This window comes from Oncorhynchus masou, unplaced genomic scaffold (assembly GCF_036934945.1).
Source record: "Oncorhynchus masou masou isolate Uvic2021 unplaced genomic scaffold, UVic_Omas_1.1 unplaced_scaffold_551, whole genome shotgun sequence".
NCBI classification, from domain to species: Eukaryota; Metazoa; Chordata; class Actinopteri; order Salmoniformes; family Salmonidae; genus Oncorhynchus; species Oncorhynchus masou.
The window spans coordinates 438,484-453,337 of NW_027011926.1; the positions used below are offsets into that span (position 1 = coordinate 438,484).

The window sequence follows — 14,854 nt, forward strand, 5'->3', positions numbered from 1 at the left end:
ACCTTTCTCTGGTCATAGGAGTAACAACATGAATTAGGAATATTTTCCTTTCTCTGGTCATAGGAGTAACAACATACATTTACATTTAAGTCATTAGGCAGACACTCTTATCCAGAGCGACTTACAAATTGGTGAATTCACCTTATGACATCCAGTGGAACAGCCACTTTACAATAGTGCATCTAAATCATTTAAGGGGGGGTGAGAAGGATTACTTTATCCTATCCTAGGTATTCCTTAAAGAGGTGGGGTTTCAGGTGTCTCCGGAAGGTGGTGATTGACTCCGCTGTCCTGGCGTCGTGAGGGAGTTTGTTCCACCATTGGGGGCCAGAGCAGCGAACAGTTTTGACTGGGCTGAGCGGGAACTGTACTTCCTCAGTGGTAGGGAGGCGAGCAGGCCAGAGGTGGATGAACGCAGTGCCCTTGCTTGGGTGTAGGGCCTGATCAGAGCCTGGAGGTACTGCGGTGCCGTTCCCCTCACAGCTCCGTAGGCAAGCACCATGGTCTTGTAGCGGATGCGAGCTTCAACTGGAAGCCAGTGGAGAGAGCGGAGGAGCGGGGTGACGTGAGAGAACTTGGGAAGGTTGCGCCCCAGACGGGCTGCGGCGTTCTGGATGAGTTGTAGGGGTTTAATGGCACAGGCAGGGAGCCCAGCCAACAGCGAGTTGCAGTAATCCAGACGGGAGATGACAAGTGCCTGGATTAGGACCTGCGCCGCTTCCTGTGTGAGGCAGGGTCGTACTCTGCGGATGTTGTAGAGCATGAACCTACAGGAACGGGCCACCGCCTTGATGTTGGTTGACAGGGTGTTGTCCAGGATCACGCCAAGGTTCTTAGCGCTCTGGGAGGAGGACACAATGGAGTTGTCAACCGTGATGGCGAGATCATGGAATGGGCAGTCCTTCCCCGGGAGGAAGAGCAGCTCCGTCTTGCCGAGGTTCAGCTTGAGGTGGTGATCCGTCATCCACACTGATATGTCTGCCAGACATGCAGAGATGCGATTCGCCACCTGGTCATCAGAAGGGGGAAAGGAGAAGATTAATTGTGTGTCGTCTGCATAGCAATGATAGGAGAGACCATGTGAGGTTATGACAGAGCCAAGTGACTTGGTGTATAGCGAGAATAGGAGAGGGCCTAGAACAGAGCCCTGGGGGACACCAGTGGTGAGAGCGCGTGGTGAGGAGACAGATTTTCGCCACGCCACCTGGTAGGAGCGACCTGTCAGGTAGGACGCAATCCAAGCGTGGGCCGCGCCGGAGATGCCCAGCTCGGAGAGGGTGGAGAGGAGGATCTGATGGTTCACAGTATCAAAGGCAGCCGATAGGTCTAGAAGGATGAGAGCAGAGGAGAGAGAGTTAGCTTTAGCAGTGCGGAGCGCCTCCGTGATACAGAGAAGAGCAGTCTCAGTTGAATGACTAGTCTTGAAACCTGACTGATTTGGATCAAGAAGGTCATTCTGAGAGAGATAGCGGGAGAGCTGGCCAAGGACGGCACGTTCAAGAGTTTTGGAGAGAAAAGAAAGAAGGGATACTGGTCTGTAGTTGTTGACATCGGAGGGATCGAGTGTAGGTTGTTGGGCGGGCAGGTTGTTGGGCGGCCGGCCGTCACAAGAAGCGAGATTTCATCTGGAGAGAGAGGGGAGAAAGAGGTCAGAGCACAGGGTAGGGCAGTGTGAGCAGAACCAGCGGTGTCGTTTGACTTAGCAAACGAGGATCGGATGTCGTCGACCTTCTTTTCAAAATGGTTGACGAAGTCATCTGCAGAGAGGGAGGAGGGGGGAGGGGGAGGAGGATTCAGGAGGGAGGAGAAGGTGGCAAAGAGCTTCCTAGGGTTAGAGGCAGATGCTTGGAATTTAGAGTGGTAGAAAGTGGCTTTAGCAGCAGAGACAGAGGAGGAAAATGTATAGAGGAGGGAGTGAAAGAATGCCAGGTCCGCAGGGAGGCGAGTTTTCCTCCATTTCCGCTCGGCTGCCCGGAGCCCTGTTCTGTGAGCTCACAATGAGTCGTCGAGCCACGGAGCGGGAGGGGAGGACCGAGCCGGCCTGGAGGATAGGGGACATAGAGAGTCAAAGGATGCAGAAAGGGAAGAGAGGAGGGTTGAGGAGGCAGAATCAGGAGATAGGTTGGAGAAGGTTTGAGCAGAGGGAAGAGATGATAGGATGGAAGAGGAGAGAGTAGCGGGGGAGAGAGAGCGAAGGTTGGGACGGCGCGATACCATCCGAGTAGGGGCAGTGTGGGAAGTGTTGGATGAGAGCGAGAGGGAAAAGGATACAAGGTAGTGGTCGGAGACTTGGAGGGGAGTTGCAATGAGGTTAGTGGAAGAACAGCATCTAGTAAAGATGAGGTCGAGCGTATTGCCTGCCTTGTGAGTAGGGGGAAGGTGAGAGGGTGAGGTCAAAAGAGGAGAGGAATGGAAAGAAGGAGGCAGAGAGGAATGAGTCAAAGGTAGACGTGGGGAGGTTAAAGTCGCCCAGGACTGTGAGAGGTGAGCCGTCCTCAGGAAAGGAGCTTATCAAGGCATCAAGCTCATTGATGAACTCTCCGAGGGAACCTGGAGGGCGATAAATGATAAGGATGTTAAGCTTGAAAGGGCTGGTAACTGTGACAGCATGGAATTCAAAGGAGGCGATAGACAGATGGGTAAGGGGAGAAAGAGAGAATGACCACTTGGGAGAGAAGAGGATCCCGGTGCCACCACCCCGCTGACCAGAAGCTCTCGGGGTGTGCGAGAACACGTGGGCGGACGAAGAGAGAGCAGTAGGAGTAGCAGTGTTATCTGTGGTGATCCATGTTTCCGTCAGTGCCAAGAAGTCGAGGGACTGGAGGGAGGCATAGGCTGAGATGAACTCTGCCTTGTTGGCCGCAGATCGGCAGTTCCAAAGGCTACCGGAGACCTGGAACTCCACGTGGGTCGTGCGCGCTGGGACCACCAGATTAGGGTGGCCGCGGCCACGCGGTGTGGAGCGTTTGTATGGTCTGTGCAGAGAGGAGAGAACAGGGATAGATAGACACATAGTTGACAGGCTACAGAAGAGGCTACGCTAATGCAGAGGAGATTGGAATGACAAGTGGACTACACGTCTCGAATGTTCAGAAAGTTAAGCTTACGTAGCAAGAATCTTATTGACTAAAATGATTGAAATGATACAGTACTGCTGGAGTAGGCTAGCTGGCAGTGGCTGCGTTGTTGACTTTGTAGGCTAGCTGGCAGTGGCTGCGTTGTTGACACTAGACTAATCAAGTCGTTCCGTTGAGTGCAATAGTTTCTACAGTGCTGACCATGAATTAGGAATATTTTCCTTTCTCTGGTCATAGGAGTAACAACATGAATTAGGAATATTTTCCTTTCTCTGGTCATAGGAGTAACAACATCTTACGTGTTTTAAGTCATGTCTCTGCTTGCATTATGACTGCAAGCCGAGACAAGTGTTCTTGAATCAGAAACGTTTGGTGACCACTGCTCTACACTATGCAGTACGTTGCTTTTTTGTCACAAAAACAGAAATTAGGCAAGATGGCGCCGACAGAGAGGGCTGCCTCGCTTCTAGTCCTTAGGAAACTTTTTTAATGTATTGGATATCAAATTACTATGACCAGGAATACGACCAGAAATACGACTTTCCCGAAGAGGATCCTCCAGGGCATTTGAACTGATTCAGAAGGCCAACCCAAAACAACGCTGCCAGAGAAGAGGTAGACGAAATGGTCTTCTGAGGAGCGCACACCACCCACCGCTTCCGAGTATATTACTCGCTAATGTCCAGTCTCTAGATAACAAGGTAGACAAAATTAGGGCAAAGGTTGTTTTCCAGAGAGACATCAGGGATTGTAACATACTCTGTTTCACGGAAACTGGGCTCTCTGGGTATATGCAGTTGGAGTCTTTCCAGGAAGAAGAAGGACAGGGGTGTATGTTTCATGATTAACAACTCATGGTGTAATTGTAACAACATACAGGAACTCCTTTTGTTCACCTGACCTAGAATTCCTCACATTCAAATGCTGACCGTATTATCTCGGACGGCATCCCCAGCCGCGTCCTCAGAGCAGCGCAGACCAGCTGGTTTCTGTAGCAAATATTAAGTTCTGCTTTTCTGATGTATCAAATACTTATGTCATGCAATAAAATGCAAATTAATTACTTAAAAATCATACAATGTGATTTTCTGGATTGTTGTTTCTGATTCCGTCTCTCACAGTTGATATACTCAAATATTTACAAAAATGTGAGGGGTGTACTCACTTTTGTGATATGCTGTGTATGTGATTCTGCACGGGTGCTCTTCACACTGCCACAACGTGGTATCTAGATGTGTATCTACACGGTGCTCTTCACACTGCCACAACGTGGTATCTAGATGTGTATCTACACAGTGCCCTTCACACTGCCACAACGTGGTATCTATATGTGTATCTACACGGTGCCCTTCACACTGCCACAACGTGGTATCTATATGTGTATCTACACAGTGCCCTTCACACTGCCACAACGTGGTATCTATATGTGTATCTACACAGTGCCCTTCACACTGCCACAACGTGGTATCTATATGTGTATCTACACAGTGCCCTTCACACTGCCACAACGTGGTATCTATATGTGTATCTACACAGTGCCCTTCACACTGCCACAACGTGGTATCTATATGTGTATCTACACAGTGCCCTTCACACTGCCACAATGTGGTAGCTATGGGACAAAACAGTGGAGAAGTTAAGCCTCACGCTTCAACGCTCCTGGTAATTGCAGAAATTAACCTACTGTTTACTACATGGATCTACGTCAGCGGTCATCGACCTTTTCTCAGTAAAGTTCCCGTTCTGAGTCAAAATGCAAGCCGCCATCTACTGATTAAAAAGCGTAAGCCGATGCAACATTAACCAATTAAAAACAGTTCTGGAGCAATGAGGTCTGTGCAGTAGGCTTTAGACCCAGTACATTATCCCTGCATATTGGCTATGCTCAGTAGGCTATAGGCCCAGTACATTATCCCTGCATATTGGCTATGCTTAGTAGGCCCAGTACATTTTTCCCTGCATATTGGCTATGCTCAGTAGGCTATAGACCCAGTACATTATCCCTGCATATTGGCTATGCTCAGTAGGCTATAGACCCAGTACATTATCCCTGCATATTGGCTATGCTTAGTAGGCTATAGGCCCAGTACATTATCCCTGCATATTTACTATGCTCACTAGGCTTTAGACCCAGTACATTATCCCTGCATATTGGCTATGCTCAGTAGGCTTTAGACCCAGTACATTATCCCTGCATATTGGCTATGCTCAGTAGGCTATAGACCCAGTACATTATCCCTGAATATTGGCTATGCTCAGTAGTCTGTAGGCCCAGTACATTATCCCTGCATATTGGCTATGCTCAGTAGGCTATAGAACCAGTACATTATCCCTGCATATTGGCTATGTTTAGTAGGCTATAGGCACAGTACATTATCCCTGCATATTTACTATGCTCAGTAGGCCCAGTACATTATCCCTGCATATTGGCTATGCTCAGTAGGCTATAGACCCAGTACATTATTCCTGCATATTGGCTATGCTCAGTAGGCAATAGACCCAGTACATTATCCCTGAATATTGGCTATGCTCAGTAGTCTGTAGGCCCAGTACATTATCCCTGCATATTGGCTATGCTCAGTAGGCTATAGAACCAGTACATTATCCCTGCATATTGGCTATGCTCAGTAGGCTATAGAACCAGTACATTATCCCTGCATATTGGCTATGCTCAGTAGGCTATAGGCCCAGTACATCATCACTGCATATTTACTATGCTCAGTAGGCTATAGACCCAGTACATTATCCCTGTGTATCGGCTATGCTCAGTAGGCCCAGTACATTATCCCTGCATATTTACTATGCTCAGTAGGCTATAGGCCCAGTACATTATCACTGCATATTGGCTATGCTCAGTAGGCTATAGACCCAGTACATTTTTCCCTGCATATTGGCTATGCTCAGTAGGCTATAGGCCCAGTACATTATCCCTGCATATTGGCTATGCTCAGTAGGCCCAGTACATTATCCCTGCATATTGGCTATGCTCAGTAGGCTATAGACCCAGTACATTATCCCTGCATATTGGCTATGCTCAGTAGGCCCAGTACATTTTTCCCTGCATATTGGCTATGCTCAGTAGGCTATAGATCCAGTACATTATCCCTGCATATTGGCTATGCTCATTAGGCTATAGACCCAGAACATTATCCCTGCATATTGGCTATGCTCAGTAGGCTTTAGACCGAGTACATTATCCCTGCATATTGGCTATGCTCAGTAGGCTATAGACACAATACATTATCCCTGCATATTGGCTATGCTCAGTAGGCTTTAGACCCAGTACATTATCCCTACATATTGGCTATGCTCAGTAGGCCCAGTACATTATCCCTGCATATTGGCTATGCTCAGTAGGCTATAGACCCAGTACATTATTCCTGCATATTGGCTATGCTCAGTAGGCAATAGACCCAGTACATTATCCCTGAATATTGGCTATGCTCAGTAGTCTGTAGGCCCAGTACATTATCCCTGCATATTGGCTATGCTCAGTAGGCTTTAGACCCAGTACATTATTCCTGCATATTGGCTATGCTCAGTAGGCTATAGACCCAGTACATTATCCCTGCATATTGGCTATGCTCAGTAGGCTTTAGACCCAGTACATTATCCCTGCATATTGGCTATGCTCAGTAGGCCCAGTACATTATCCCTGCATATTGGCTATGCTCAGTAGGCTATAGACTCAGTACATTATTCCTGCATATTGGCTATGCTCAGTAGGCTTTAGACCCAGTACATTATCCCTGCATATTGGCTATGCTCAGTAGGCTATAGAACCAGTACATTATCCCTGCATATTGGCTATGCTCAGTAGGCTATAGACCCAGTACATTATCCCTGCATATTGGCTATGCTCAGTAGGCCCAGTACATTATCCCTGCATATTGGCTATGCTCAGTAGACTATAGACCCAGTACATTATCCCTGCATATTGGCTATGCTCAGTAGGCTTTAGACCCAGTACATTTTTCCCTGCATATTGGCTATGCTCAGTAGGCTATAGGCCCAGTACATTATCCCTGCATATTGGCTATGCTCAGTAGGCCCAGTACATTATCCCTGCATATTGGCTATGCTCAGTAGGCTATAGACCCAGTACATTATCCCTGCATATTGGCTATGCTCAGTAGACTATAGACCCAGTACATTATCCCTGCATATTGGCTATGCTCAGTAGGCAATAGACCCAGCACATTGTCCCTGTATATTGGCTATGCACAGTAGGCTATAGACCCAGTACATTATCCCTGCATATTGGCTATGCTCAGTAGGCTATAGACCCAGTACATTATCCCTGCATATTGGCTATGCTCAGTAGACTATAGACCCAGTACATTATCCCTGCATATTGGCTATGCTCAGTAGGCTTTAGACCCAGTACATTATTCCTGCATATTGGCTATGCTCAGTAGGCTATAGACCCAGTACATTATCCCTGCATATTGGCTATGCTCAGTAGGCTTTAGACCCAGTACATTATCCCTGCATATTGGCTATGCTCAGTAGGCCCAGTACATTATCCCTGCATATTGGCTATGCTCAGTAGGCTATAGACTCAGTACATTATTCCTGCATATTGGCTATGCTCAGTAGGCTTTAGACCCAGTACATTATCCCTGCATATTGGCTATGCTCAGTAGGCTATAGAACCAGTACATTATCCCTGCATATTGGCTATGCTCAGTAGGCTATAGGCCCAGTACATTATCCCTGCATATTTACTATGCTCAGTAGGCTATAGACCCAGTACATTATCCCTGTGTATCGGCTATGCTCAGTAGGCCCAGTACATTATTCCTGCATATTTACTATGCTCAGTAGACTATAGACCCAGTACATTATCCCTGCATATTGGCTATGCTCAGTAGGCAATAGACCCAGCACATTGTCCCTGTATATTGGCTATGCACAGTAGGCTATAGACCCAGTACATTATCCCTGCATATTGGCTATGCTCAGTAGGCTATAGACCCAGTACATTATCCCTGCATATTGGCTATGCTCAGTAGACTATAGACCCAGTACATTATCCCTGCATATTGGCTATGCTCAGTAGGCTATAGACCCAGTACATTATCCCTGTGTATCGGCTATGCTCAGCAGGCTATACACCCATTACATTATGCCTGCATATTGGCTATGCTCAGTAGGCCCAGTACATTATCCCTGCATATTGGCTTTGCTCAGTAGGCTATAGACCCAGTACATTATCCCTACCTATTGGCTATGCTCAGTAGACTATAGACCCAGTACTCTATCCCTACATATCGGCTATGCTCAGTAGGCTATAGACCCAGTACATTATCCCTGCATATTGGCTATGCTCAGTAGGCTATAGACCCAGTACATTACCACTGCATATTGGCTATGCTCAGTAGGCTATAGACCCAGTACATTATCCCTGCATATTGGCTATGCTCAGTAGACTATAGACCCAGTACATTATCCATGTGTATCGGCTATGCTCAGCATAGACCCAGTACATTATCCCTGCATATTGGCTATGCTCAGTAGGCCCAGTACATTATCCCTGCATATTGGCTATGCTCAGTAGGCTATAGACCCAGTACATTATTCCTGCATATTGGCTATGCTCAGTAGGCAATAGACCCAGTACATTATCCCTGCATATTGGCTATGCTCAGTAGGCTTTAGACCCAGCACATTATTCCTGCATATTGGCTATGCTCAGTAGGCTATAGAACCAGTACATTATCCCTGCGTATTGGCTATGCTCAGTAGGCTATAGACCCAGTACATTATCCCTGCATATTGGCTAAGCTCAGTAGGCTATAAAACCAGTACATTATCCCTGCATATTGGCTATGCTCAGTAGGCTTTAGACCCAGTACATTATCCCTGCATATTGGCTATGCTCAGTAGGCTATAGACCCAGTACATTATCCCTGCATATTGGCTATGCTCAGTAGGCTATAGACCCAGTACATTACCACTGCATATTGGCTATGCTCAGTAGGCTATAGACCCAGTACATTATCCCTGCATATTGGCTATGCTCAGTAGACTATAGACCCAGTACATTATCCATGTGTATTGGCTATGCTCAGCATAGACCCAGTACATTATCCCTGCATATTGGCTATGCTCAGTAGGCCCAGTACATTATCCCTGCATATTGGCTATGCTCAGTAGGCTATAGACCCAGTACATTATTCCTGCATATTGGCTATGCTCAGTAGGCTTTAGACCCAGTACATTATCCCTGCATATTGGCTATGCTCAGTAGGCTTTAGACCCAGCACATTATTCCTGCATATTGGCTATGCTCAGTAGGCTATAGAACCAGTACATTATCCCTGCATATTGGCTATGCTCAGTAGGCTTGAGACCCAGCACATTTTTCCTGCATATTGGCTATGCTCAGTAGGCTATAGAACCAGTACATTATCCCTGCGTATTGGCTATGCTCAGTAGGCTATAGACCCAGTACATTATCCCTGCATATTGGCTATGCTCAGTAGGCTATAGAACCAGTACATTATCCCTGCATATTGGCTATGCTCAGTAGGCTTTAGACCCAGTACATTATCCCTGCATATTGGCTATGCTCAGTAGGCTATAGAACCAGTACATTATCCCTGCATATTGGCTATGCTCAGTAGGCTATAGAACCAGTACATTATCCCTGTGTATCGGCTATGCTCAGCAGGCTATAGACCCATTACATTATGCCTGCATATTGGCTATGCTCAGTAGGCCCAGTACATTATCCCTGCATATTGGCTTTGCTCAGTAGGCTATAGACCCAGTACATTATCCCTACATATTGGCTATGCTCAGTAGACTATAGACCCAGTACTCTATCCCTACATATCGGCTATGCTCAGTAGGCTATAGACCCAGTACATTATCCCTGCATATTGGCTATGCTCAGTAGGCTATAGACCCAGTACATTACCACTGCATATTGGCTATGCTCAGTAGGCTATAGACCCAGTACATTATCCCTGCATATTGGCTATGCTCAGTAGACTATAGACCCAGTACATTATCCATGTGTATCGGCTATGCTCAGCATAGACCCAGTACATTATCCCTGCATATTGGCTATGCTCAGTAGGCCCAGTACATTATCCCTGCATATTGGCTATGCTCAGTAGGCTATAGACCCAGTACATTATTCCTGCATATTGGCTATGCTCAGTAGGCAATAGACCCAGTACATTATCCCTGCATATTGGCTATGCTCAGTAGGCTATAGAACCAGTACATTATCCCTGCATATTGGCTATGCTCAGTAGGCTTTAGACCCAGTACATTATCCCTGCATATTGGCTATGCTCAGTAGGCTATAGACCCAGTACATTATCCCTGCATATTGGCTATGCTCAGTAGGCTATAGACCCAGTACATTACCACTGCATATTGGCTATGCTCAGTAGGCTATAGACCCAGTACATTATCCCTGCATATTGGCTATGCTCAGTAGACTATAGACCCAGTACATTATCCATGTGTATCGGCTATGCTCAGCATAGACCCAGTACATTATCCCTGCATATTGGCTATGCTCAGTAGGCCCAGTACATTATCCCTGCATATTGGCTATGCTCAGTAGGCTATAGACCCAGTATATTATTCCTGCATATTGGCTATGCTCAGTAGGCCCAGTACATTATCCCTGCATATTGGCTATGCTCAGTAGGCTATAGAACCAGTACATTATCCCTGCATATTGGCTATGCTCAGTAGGCTTTAGACCCAGTACATTATCCCTGCATATTGGCTATGCTCAGTAGGCCCAGTACATTATCCCTGCATATTGGCTATGCTCAGTAGGCTATAGAACCAGTACATTATCCCTGCATATTGGCTATGCTCAGTAGGCTTTAGACCCAGTACATTATCCCTGCATATTGGCTATGCTCAGTAGGCTATAGACCCAGTACATTATCCCTGCATATTGGCTATGCTCAGTAGGCTTTAGACCCAGTACATTTTTCCCTGCATATTGGCTATGCTCAGTAGGCTATAGGCTCAGTACATTATCCCTGCATATTGGCTATGCTCAGTAGGCCCAGTACATTATCCCTGCATATTGGCTATGCTCAGTAGGCTATAGACCCAGTACATTATCCCTGCATATTGGCTATGCTCAGTAGACTATAGACCCAGTACATTATCCCTGCATATTGGCTATGCTCAGTAGGCAATAGACCCAGCACATTGTCCCTGTATATTGGCTATGCACAGTAGGCTATAGACCCAGTACATTATCCCTGCATATTGGCTATGCTCAGTAGGCTATAGACCCAGTACATTATCCCTGCATATTGGCTATGCTCAGTAGACTATAGACCCAGTACATTATCCCTGCATATTTACTATGCTCAGTAGGCTTTAGACCCAGTACATTATCCCTGTGTATCGGCTATGCTCAGCAGGCTATAGACCCATTACATTATGCCTGCATATTGGCTATGCTCAGTAGGCCCAGTACATTATCCCTGCATATTGGCTTTGCTCAGTAGGCTATAGACCCAGTACATTATCCCTACCTATTGGCTATGCTCAGTAGACTATAGACCCAGTACTCTATCCCTACATATCGGCTATGCTCAGTAGGCTATAGACCCAGTACATTATCCCTGCATATTGGCTATGCTCAGTAGGCTATAGACCCAGTACATTACCACTGCATATTGGCTATGCTCAGTAGGCTATAGACCCAGTACATTATCCCTGCATATTGGCTATGCTCAGTAGACTATAGACCCAGTACATTATCCATGTGTATCGGCTATGCTCAGCATAGACCCAGTACATTATCCCTGCATATTGGCTATGCTCAGTAGGCCCAGTACATTATCCCTGCATATTGGCTATGCTCAGTAGGCTATAGACCCAGTACATTATTCCTGCATATTGGCTATGCTCAGTAGGCAATAGACCCAGTACATTATCCCTACATATTGGCTATGCTCAGTAGGCTTTAGACCCAGCACATTATTCCTGCATATTGGCTATGCTCAGTAGGCTATAGAACCAGTACATTATCCCTGCGTATTGGCTATGCTCAGTAGGCTATAGACCCAGTACATTATCCCTGCATATTGGCTATGCTCAGTAGGCTATAGAACCAGTACATTATCCCTGCATATTGGCTATGCTCAGTAGGCTTTAGACCCAGTACTTTATCCCTGCATATTGGCTATGCTCAGTAGGCTTTAGACCCAGTACATTATCCCTGCATATTGGCTATGCTCAGTAGGCTATAGAACCAGTACATTATCCCTGCATATTGGCTATGCTCAGTAGGCTATAGAACCAGTACATTATCCCTGTGTATCGGCTATGCTCAGCAGGCTATAGACCCATTACATTATGCCTGCATATTGGCTATGCTCAGTAGGCCCAGTACATTATCCCTGCATATTGGCTTTGCTCAGTAGGCTATAGACCCAGTACATTATCCCTACATATTGGCTATGCTCAGTAGACTATAGACCCAGTACTCTATCCCTACATATCGGCTATGCTCAGTAGGCTATAGACCCAGTACATTATCCCTGCATATTGGCTATGCTCAGTAGGCTATAGACCCAGTACATTACCACTGCATATTGGCTATGCTCAGTAGGCTATAGACCCAGTACATTATCCCTGCATATTGGATATGCTCAGTAGACTATAGACCCAGTACATTATCCATGTGTATCGGCTATGCTCAGCATAGACCCAGTACATTATCCCTGCATATTGGCTATGCTCAGTAGGCCCAGTACATTATCCCTGCATATTGGCTATGCTCAGTAGGCTATAGACCCAGTACATTATTCCTGCATATTGGCTATGCTCAGTAGGCAATAGACCCAGTACATTATCCCTGCATATTGGCTATGCTCAGTAGGCTTTAGACCCAGCACATTATTCCTGCATATTGGCTATGCTCAGTAGGCTATAGAACCAGTACATTATCCCTGCGTATTGGCTATGCTCAGTAGGCTATAGACCCAGTACATTATCCCTGCATATTGGCTATGCTCAGTAGGCTATAGAACCAGTACATTATCCCTGCATATTGGCTATGCTCAGTAGGCTTTAGACCCAGTACATTATCCCTGCATATTGGCTATGCTCAGTAGGCTATAGACCCAGTACATTATCCCTGCATATTGGCTATGCTCAGTAGGCTATAGACCCAGTACATTACCACTGCATATTGGCTATGCTCAGTAGGCTATAGACCCAGTACATTATCCCTGCATATTGGCTATGCTCAGTAGACTATAGACCCAGTACATTATCCATGTGTATCGGCTATGCTCAGCATAGACCCAGTACATTATCCCTGCATATTGGCTATGCTCAGTAGGCCCAGTACATTATCCCTGCATATTGGCTATGCTCAGTAGGCTATAGACCCAGTATATTATTCCTGCATATTGGCTATGCTCAGTAGGCAATAGACCCAGTACATTATCCCTGCATATTGGCTATGCTCAGTAGGCTTTAGACCCAGCACATTATTCCTGCATATTGGCTATGCTCAGTAGGCTATAGAACCAGTACATTATCCCTGCGTATTGGCTATGCTCAGTAGGCTATAGACCCAGTACATTATCCCTGCATATTGGCTATGCTCAGTAGGCTATAGAACCAGTACATTATCCCTGCATATTGGCTATGCTCAGTAGGCTTTAGACCCAGTACATTATCCCTGCATATTGGCTATGCTCAGTAGGCTATAGAACCAGTACATTATCCCTGCATATTGGCTATGCTCAGTAGGCTATAGAACCAGTACATTATCCCTGCATATTGGCTATGCTCAGTAGGCTATAGGCCCAGTACATTATCCCTGCATATTTACTATGCTAAGTAGGCTATAGACCCAGTACATTATCCCTGTGTATCGGCTATGCTCAGTAGGCCCAGTACATTATTCCTGCATATTTACTATGCTCAGTAGGCTATAGACCCAGTACATTATCCCTGCATATTGGCTATGCTCAGTAGGCCCAGTACATTATCCCTGCATATTGGCTATGCTCAGTAGGCTATAGACCCAGTACATTATCCCTGCATATTGGCTATGCTCAGTAGGCTTTAGACCCAGTACATTTTTCCCTGCATATTGGCTATGCTCAGTAGGCTATAGGCCCAGTACATTATCCCTGCATATTGGCTATGCTCAGTAGGCCCAGTACATTATCCCTGCATATTGGCTATGCTCAGTAGGCTATAGACCCAGTACATTATTCCTGCATATTGGCTATGCTCAGTAGGCAATAGACCCAGTACATTATCCCTGCATTTTGGCTATGCTCAGTAGGCTTTAGACCCAGTACATTATTCCTGCATATTGGCTATGCTCAGTAGGCTATAGGCCCAGTACATTATCCCTGCATATTTACTATGCTCAGTAGGCTATAGACCCAGTACATTATCCCAGTGTATCGGCTATGCTCAGCAGGCTATAGACCCAGTACATTATCCCTGCATATTGGCTATGCTCAATAGGCCCAGTACATTATCCCTGCATATTGGCTATGCTCAGTAGGCTATAGACCCAGTACATTATCCCTGCATATTGGCTATGCTCAGTAGGCAATAGACCCAGCACATTGTCCCTGTATATTGGCTATGCACAGTAAGCTATAGACCCAATACATTATCCCTGCATATTGGCTATGCTCAGTAGGCTATAGACCCAGAACATTATCCCTGCATATTGGCTATGCTCAGTAGGCTTTAGACCCAGTACATTAGCCCTGCATATTGGCTATGCTCAGTAGGCTATAGACACA

General features: G+C 46.1%; 1 protein-coding gene across 1 annotated transcript in view; it reads left to right on the forward strand.

Annotated features, from left to right (window-relative positions):
- Positions 1–14,854, forward strand: part of LOC135536060 (SH3 and multiple ankyrin repeat domains protein 3-like) — a 140,498-nt gene that overhangs the window by 37,876 nt on the left and 87,768 nt on the right.